Genomic DNA, 8,287 nt, shown 5'->3' on the forward strand with positions numbered 1-8,287 from the left:
ACTGGGTATTTAAGACCGAGTTACAGCAAGACCTATGTTAAATAAAATCAACCTCTTGCTCTCTAACAAGGTCAATTAAGTCTCCACAGGCACAGTCTTGGAACCATGTATAGAGCCTCTTAGCTCCTCTGTCAGTGTCAGCCATCAGGATATGTCATGGCCTTGCTTGACCATGTTGCCTTCTGCAAAAGCATGGGAGATTTTTTCCTCCAGGTGACATTCCTTTGGCACACTTTTTGTTGGCTCTTTACTGTTTTGGTGTTCAGCAACCTCCCTGCTCGGGAGGTTGGGTGACTCACCAAAAATGCAGGATCTTGGAGATGGTTCCCTCATGACCTGGATCTTTTTGCTATTGTTGTTGACCATGGAGAGCCAGGGCCAAAATATTGGCTGCCTTCTTAGCCCAGATACCTCTCCAGTTTTGGTCTCTAAACTTTGGTTGTTTAACACCCAGAAGAGAAGATCAATAACATTAGCATTTTAAGAAGAGTAGTGAAGTCAACTATTATAATTTTACCTGGATTCTAAGCATTTTGGAATAAAAATATAGTTAAATTGTTATTATTTCCAATTATGGTTGCTCTTGTGGTTGGATCCCTAAGTAGCTATCTTTTTATAGGATGTCATCTAAGGAAAATAAATGAGCCTACAAGTGTGCCTATTATCATAGGTGGCTGGAGCATAAGAGAAAGGCAAATACCTGAATCAAAAGGTTATTACCATAAACAATGTTAGAAGACCCATACAATTAGAGGGCATGAATACATTTTGTACACCAGAAAAGGAGCAGTAATAAATATCACAGTTACATAAAACCTTATGTTCTTCACTGTAGTTTGGTACCAAAACCATCTTTCTAATAACACTCTCTTGTTTATGGCACAGAAATTAAGCTTTTAAAGATGACCAATGCAGACATATTACAATAACATATTCAGAACTTAACCAATGTAAACATTTTATAATAACATATTTAGCGCTTAAAAATCAATGACAACCAATGTAATCAATGTATAATAACATTTTGAGGCAATATTTGTTGTGGTGTATCTCCCATAAGATTATGAAAATTACTAGGGGGTTCTTTTAGTGAATTAAGACCAGAATAATTATTTTCTGGGTGGCCGCTTCTTTATTCACCAAAGGGAGTACCCACAGTCTCTATTTACTTTGACAAACAAATAATAAGAATATATATATCTTCTTATTTTACAACTGCTTATTGCAATTTGATTATTGCATGTAGGTGACAATACACATTACTTTTTTTTTTTATCACACTTTTCATCCAAGACATATCTACTTCATTTTCTTCCAAATAACAGGTCAGGTACAACAAATTAGCTCTATTTCATTATCAGAGGGGACTGGTGTGTGGATGCAGAGGGACCAATCTATGTATTTGTGATGGCACGGTTACATTCTTAAGGTTCTTAGACGTGTGACATTTAAACAAGGTCCAGACACATCCAGCACTCAGGTTGGCCTTACCCACCCCAATCATTCAGGTGTGTGTGTGTGTGTGTGTGTGTGTGTGTGTGTTTGTACCCTGTGAGGCAGGTAGGGCTGTGGAGATGGTATGCTAAGGAGTTAAACCCTTAGAGCCCTGAGACAATGTCATCTGAAAACTGGAGGAATGATATATAAGTAACAGTCAGGTACTTTCCTTCAATCCAATTTCTAAGCAGTTGTGTGATTGATCAATCAATTGACTGTCTAATCCACCTTCACATTCATCTCTGCTGCTGGGGTACAGTTGACCCAACTTCTGGCTGGCAGTGTGGGGTGCTCCTTCCAGGAGGCAGGGCCTGCCCATCACACAGGGGTGGGGACTGCAGCTCCTGGAGCAGGTAGAGCACGTTGGCCGAGTAGAGGCTCTGCTGCCCAGAGAACCCCCGCAGCTGCACCAGGTGCAGGCTGGGGTGAGGGGGTATGAACTGCAGGGGGCAGTAAAGCTCATTTAGGAGGAACCAGATGGAGTCCGGATCTACCTTCATCAAGTGTTGGAAGACACTCCTGGCAGCCTCTTGTAATTTCACGAGCTGTTTGGTGCTGAGGTAAATCAAGCAGGCATCAGCCACTTTATTCAGGTCACCCTCACCTAAGTCCAGTCTCTCACAGAGGGGGCCTAGACCCTGCAAGACAGCCAGCTGCAACTTGAAGGACAGCGTGTGTGAGTAAACTGGACCAGCCCTGGCACTGATGGGAGCCTGGGTAACTAAGGAGCCAGCCAGCTTTGGTAGGACATCTTTGCAGAACCGGTTCCGAAGAAAATCACCACACTTGCCTCCCAGGGTGCACAAAGCCTTGAAGGCTCTGAGCACTGCCAGGGGTTCATTAGCCTGATGAACCAAGGGAAGCAGCTGGTTCTTATATGACTGCAGAACAATCACACATAAACCCAGCACATCTAAGACCTTCAAGAGGATCTTCAGATTTTTATTTGACAACAAGTGAATGCAGCGCTCCATCATGTCCTTGGCTATCTGGATATGCACTGGCAGTGGTGGTTCCACATCTGGAAGAGTGACATTCTCCTCCAACTTTGGAGGAACTGACAGCTCCTCTTCATCACTGTCAAAATCCAAGACATTTCCCTCTGCCACATCCTTCTCTTTGAGGTAGTTTAGCACAAACTGTTCAGTGTCTTCAGCTGTAGTGTTATTCTCAAGAGTTTGGTGCAAATAACTTCCCTCCTCCTTTAAACTTTGATCTTGGGGTTGCCCAATGTAACTTGTTTCTGGGAACCACTGGGCTAATGCTACCAGCAGGGCATGCAGAATGCTGACAAAGGAAGCAGTTCTCTTATTGTAAAATTGGTCCAGGGTGGCCAAGACATCTTGAACCACATCTGCCACCAAAGGAAGCAGGGTAGCATCTGAGTTCCGAAGCATGACTTCCAAAACCTTTGCGGTATGAGGGTGCAGAGACAGATGGCAGAGATTTAAGGAAATGCCATTCACCAAATAGTCTGAATTTTGATTGATTAGGTCCTGCAAGGAGTCATAGTTACAAGCAACACAAATATCTACCATGGTGCAGGTAGCCACCTGACTAATAAGCACGGTTTGGTCTCCAGCCTTCTCTAGTACTGGATAGAGGGCTGACATCAAGAGCAAACAAAAGTCTTTTCCTAGTGCATATGAAAACTGGTTAATCCCTTCCAACTGGATGTATATTTGCCAGATGTTGCTGTTCATGGAGCAAATAGTGGGACTTGGCTTTGAGAAGGCTGGAAAAGATATAATTTGGCAGGTGTGCACACGAGACATGATTGCCTGGAGGTCTGACTGTTTCATCATTAGCTCCTCTCCCTCCTCAGTTTCAATACAGGTAACCAAATACCAGTTTTCTTGGCTAGTGTATAGTTCAAGTAAAGATGTCACAATCTCTCTCAGTTCCTCTAGGCTTGTTTTAGTATGCTTTTCTTGAAGATCATCTACTTCCAACCCAGCAGCCCCTGTAACCAGTTCATTAAGGATCATGGTGGCTTGCTTCTGGTAAACTACAGACTCATGGTCCAGTTCCATAAAGTGATCCACAAGCAAATAAAGGTTCCCATAATAACCAAGAAGCCTAGAAACTTGTCACAAAAGCAGAAAAACTCTCTCATCTGTGAAGAAGTGGAAATATCTTCTCTGGACTTGGTTTCCTTGCCATGTAGTGGGGGTCTTTGGAGAAGCACTCAGGTCATCAGAGTTCCAACTCTGCTCTTCAACAATTTTTATGTCAGCAACATCTAGTTCTAGAACTTCGATGAGTGCTTTGAAAAGTTGCTGGAGATGGGCTACAGAGTTGAGCACAAAGTTTATTTTGGGGCCCAAGAGTTTCAGATAACCAAGTAACAAGGAGAGAATAGAGAATTTGCCCTGATCATCTTGGGAGTTCATTAGGTGGGGAAGAGATGTGGTAAGGGAATGCAGGCTTTCTGACAAGATGTCTATAAAGGCTCTGTTGCCCACCACTACTTTTTGATCTGCAAATTGTCTCAGAACATTATTGCACTGGGCTTGGACTTCAGAACTCTCATCATTTATGAGGCCCACTAAAGCCTTCAGGAGGGGACTAGCAGAATCGACCAGTGACTGACTGCACTTCAAAAGAAGGGCCTCCACAAGGTCTACCAGCTCTAGCCTTACCTTCCAGTGTGGGTGAACCAAAACACACTAAATTATCTTTTTAATAAGGATCACCAACTTGTCACTAGTATTTTCTTTACCCAATCTCCTTCTCTATGAACCATTAGCTCTGCAATTCTATGCTCAACTACAGGCTCTGCTTGGGCCTTTGAGATTCTTCTGAGCTGTTCATCAGCCATAACAAAGCCCACTGTCTTGTAAAAGATCTTTAGGGAACATACCACAATGCTGTGACCTTGTTTAAAGTCTCCTATGATAACCCTGGTCAGTGCAGTTGAGATTCCAGGTAAAAAAACAAGCAAACAAATCCCCCAGCTGCTGTTGCTCAAGCTCATCCAAGGACCTAGGATGGTCCTGACAATCACACTGAAAGAGCAGAACCTGTAAACATTTTAAGGCAGCAATTTTAATTTGCTTTGATTTCTCCTGTTCTGCCAAGCCTAACAGTAAAGATACAGCAAATCCTAAATGAGGCAGAATGGAGGGCTCGTAAAAGGCCAGAATGATGTCACCATAAGCTGAGTGCATTAAGGTGTTAAGTCCCTGGATTACAGCCAATTTCAACTCCTCTGACAGAGCAGCAGGTTTCTGGGAGTTGGGAGAATACAAACATGTAGAAAGCTCTGAAAAGAGTTCCTGAAGAAGCTCTTGCTCTTTCACACATGTTGAAGAGAGGACAAATGTGAGGCATTCCACCACACTCTGGACCTGGGGTCTTCAAGGTAAATCATAAGGGGAAGAGGATGTACTGCTGAAGTTCCTGAAGGGCAGTGTCACAGCTTGTAATTGTGTCTGCAGATGTTCCACATTCTCCACTGTCTGGGTCTTTGTGAGCTGAACACAGACTGGACATAGGATGCCAAAAGCCTCTTGAGGAGTATCAAACACTGCCATTGTGCAATAGCCTTCCTCTCACTGAGGAAACATCCTGCAGGCTCATCTTCCAGCCTTTCCCTCACTCTCCCGCCTCCTGCAAATGGCCGGAAGTGACGCTCTAAGCAGCACGCCATAACGCGCCAGAAAGGTTCTGCAGCAGAGGGAGAAAGGGTTCCGGTGAGACTCATTGCGCCGGCGTGCAGGCTTGAGCGGTCAAAGCTCCTTCCGGGCCTGGGAAATTGAGCTCTTTCTTTCTGTCTTGCTTTTTCAAAGTGCTCTGAGTGAGGGTCAGAGAGGCCACCGCTTCCAAACCAATGTTTTCCTACAGCTCCGACTCTTCTTGGTGCCCAGCTACTCCGGCCTTTGCCCTTTAACCTCGCTCTCGCGGCGGGGTGAGAGGTCGGGTGGCCATCTTGTGCCGGGGACATGGCGTCTGTTACTGCAGAGACCCATCCCCTCCCCCGCCTTGTACCCCTGGCCATTTGTCAGTTGGTAAAGAGTCCTGCAGTCTGTTAGGTAGGGCCCAGGACGTGTGCAGTCGCTCTTCTCATTACACTGGGCGGCCTAGGCCGTTCTTTGCCGGGCTTCTCCACCGCCACTATGTCCTCCGAGTCAGCGCTGAAGAAGAAGCTCTCAGAGCTGAGACACATTACTTTTATAAAATAAATCTCGGTGGCACTTTGATCAATTAGCAACCTGGGAAGGAGGGTATGCCTTTAATTTAATAACATTTATCTGTAAGCCAATTTAATAATAGGTGAATATCTTTTAATAAAAATATATTTTTTCAAAAAGTGAAAAGGAAAAGAGAAAAGAAAAAAAAATTGAGCTCAACTGTACAAACAGACAGACAACAGACAAACATATAAGACAATTTATAAAATTAGAGTGCATTCAAATATATTTGGCCAAATTGAATTATAATATCCTTTTTATGATTATTAGGTTTATACTTGTATATAAGACTGGTCAAAAACTTTTTTTTAAAAATTAAATTCTTTATTGGTACATTGTAGGTATACAACACAATTACATTTCTCATTGGGAATTGTACCTTTACATAATGCATCTTGGTTCTTATTTTTTCCCCATTCCTAGCCCTCCCTTCACCCCCTCCACCCTTCCCTATTTACAAAGACTTTATTTCCATTTTTTCCATTTCTCATCATTTTTCTTTCCCTTCTTTCCTTTCCGCTGCCCCTTCCACTACCCCTACCCCTTTGGACCTTCCTATTTTGCATTATCGATTATTCATTCTAATCATTGGTACATTTTAGGTATACAATATAATGACATTCATCATTGAAAATTTGCACCTTTATGTAGTCTCTCTTGGTTCTTATTTTTCACCCTTGCCCAGCCCTCCCTTCCACCCCTCCATTCCTCCCTATTTCCAAAGATTTTGTTCCTATTTTTCCATTTTCTCATATTAATCCCATTCCCTTCTATCCTTTCCCCTAGCCATCCCACTTCCTTCCCCTTTGTCCCTTTTCTTCCTATTTCACATTACCTATTATACATTTTAGTCCTTATTTACACTTTCAGTTTCTCACACTAGAGAAACTATTCAGTATTTATACATGTGTGTCCTACTTATTTCACTTAAGAGTATTGCCTCAATGTGCATCCACTTAGCTATATCTCTAATTTCTCATTTTTTACGGCTGAGTAGTACTCCATTTTTTAAAAAAACCCACATTTTCTTTATCCAGTCTCCAGTTGATGGGCATTTGGGCTGTTTCCAAGTTTTAACTATCATGAACTGTGCTGCTATGAACATGGGTGCACATATATCACTGTGGTATGATTCTTTCAATTCATTGGGGAAGATCCTATCAGTGGAATAGCAGGGTCAAATGGGACTTCCAGTCCTAGTTCTTTGAGGTATCTCCATACTGATTTCCACAGTGGTTGCACCAGTCTACACTCCCACCAACAGTGGAGCAGGGTTCCTCTTTTCCCACAGCCCTGCCAGCATTTGTTTTTGGTTGATTTCATGATAGCAGCCATTCTTTCTGGAGTGAAGTGGAATCTCAGTGTTGTTTAAATATGCATCTCTCGAATGACCAGTGACGTTGAACATTTTTTCATGTATTTATTTGGTATTTCTACTTCTTTGAGAAATGTCTGTTCATTTCAGATGCCCATTTTCAGATTGGGTCTTTAAATTTGGGAGGTCTGATCTTTTTAAATTCTTTATAGATTTGATACAGTAGACGTTTGTCTGAGGAAGAGCAGGTGAAGATATTTTCCCACATTGTGGGTTGTCTCTTCACACTGCTGGTGGTTTCTCTTGCTTTGCAGAAGCCTTTTAATAAGAAGAGATCCCACTTGTTGATTGTTTGTGCTAGTTCACAGACAACTGAGGTTTTGTTCATAAAGTGTTTTCCTACACCCATGTCTTCAAGGGTTCTACCTAACCTCTGTTCCAACTGGTTCAGAGTTTCTATTTTAATATTTAGATCTTTGAAACATTTTGATTTTAGTTTAGTGCATGGTGAGAGATATAGGTATAGTTTTAATCTTTGGCAACTTGAAGCCCCATTTTTCCAGCACCATTTATTAAAGAGGCTATCTTTCCTCCAGTGAGGGTGTTTGGCTCCTTTATCAAAGATGAGATAGCTGAGTGTGTCTGTCATTGTTTGGGAATCTTCTAATCTGTTGCACTGGTCCTCAGGTCTGTTTCTTTGCCAGTGCCATGCTGTTTTTATCAGAGTAGCTTCGTAGTATAGTTGCAGGTTGGGGATTGTGATACCCCCTGCCATGTCTCTGTTGTCTAGAATTGCTTTTGCTGTTCTGGGTCTCTTCTTGTTCCAAATGCATTTTTGGATTGTTTTCTCGAGGTCTATGAAGTATGCTGCTGGGATCTAAATTGGAATTGCATTAAATCTATATAGCAGTTTTGGAAGTATGGCCATTTTCACTATATTAATCCTTCCTACCCAGGAGCAGAGGATGTCTGTCCATTTTCTGATATCATCTTCAATCTCTTTTTTCAGAGTGTCATAGTTTTCAGAGAAGAGGTCTTTGATTTCTTTTGTTAGGATGAGTCCTAGGTATTTCAGGTTTTTGGATGCTATTGTGAAAGGAATTATTTGCCCTATTTCTCTCTCAGTGAGTCTGTCATTTGTGGAGGGGAAAGCTATCGATTTTTGTGTGTTGAGCTTGTAACCAGCTACTTGACTGAATTTGGTTATGAAGTCTAGAAGACTTTTGGTGGAGTTCTTGGGGTCTTCTGTGTAGAGTGTCATGTCATCTGCAAATAATGACAA

At 42.3% G+C, this 8,287-nt stretch overlaps 1 pseudogene; it reads right to left on the reverse strand.

Moving 5' to 3' along the window:
- Nucleotides 1–1,726: 1,726 nt before the first annotated feature.
- On the reverse strand, nt 1,727–5,107 carry LOC101704328 (TELO2-interacting protein 1 homolog pseudogene; annotated as a pseudogene).
- Nucleotides 5,108–8,287: the final 3,180 nt, after the last annotated feature.

Source organism: Heterocephalus glaber, unplaced genomic scaffold (genome assembly GCF_053883595.1).
Source record: "Heterocephalus glaber isolate CG9 unplaced genomic scaffold, H.glaber_assembly_v1.0 deba00001613, whole genome shotgun sequence".
Classification (NCBI taxonomy): domain Eukaryota; kingdom Metazoa; phylum Chordata; class Mammalia; order Rodentia; family Bathyergidae; genus Heterocephalus; species Heterocephalus glaber.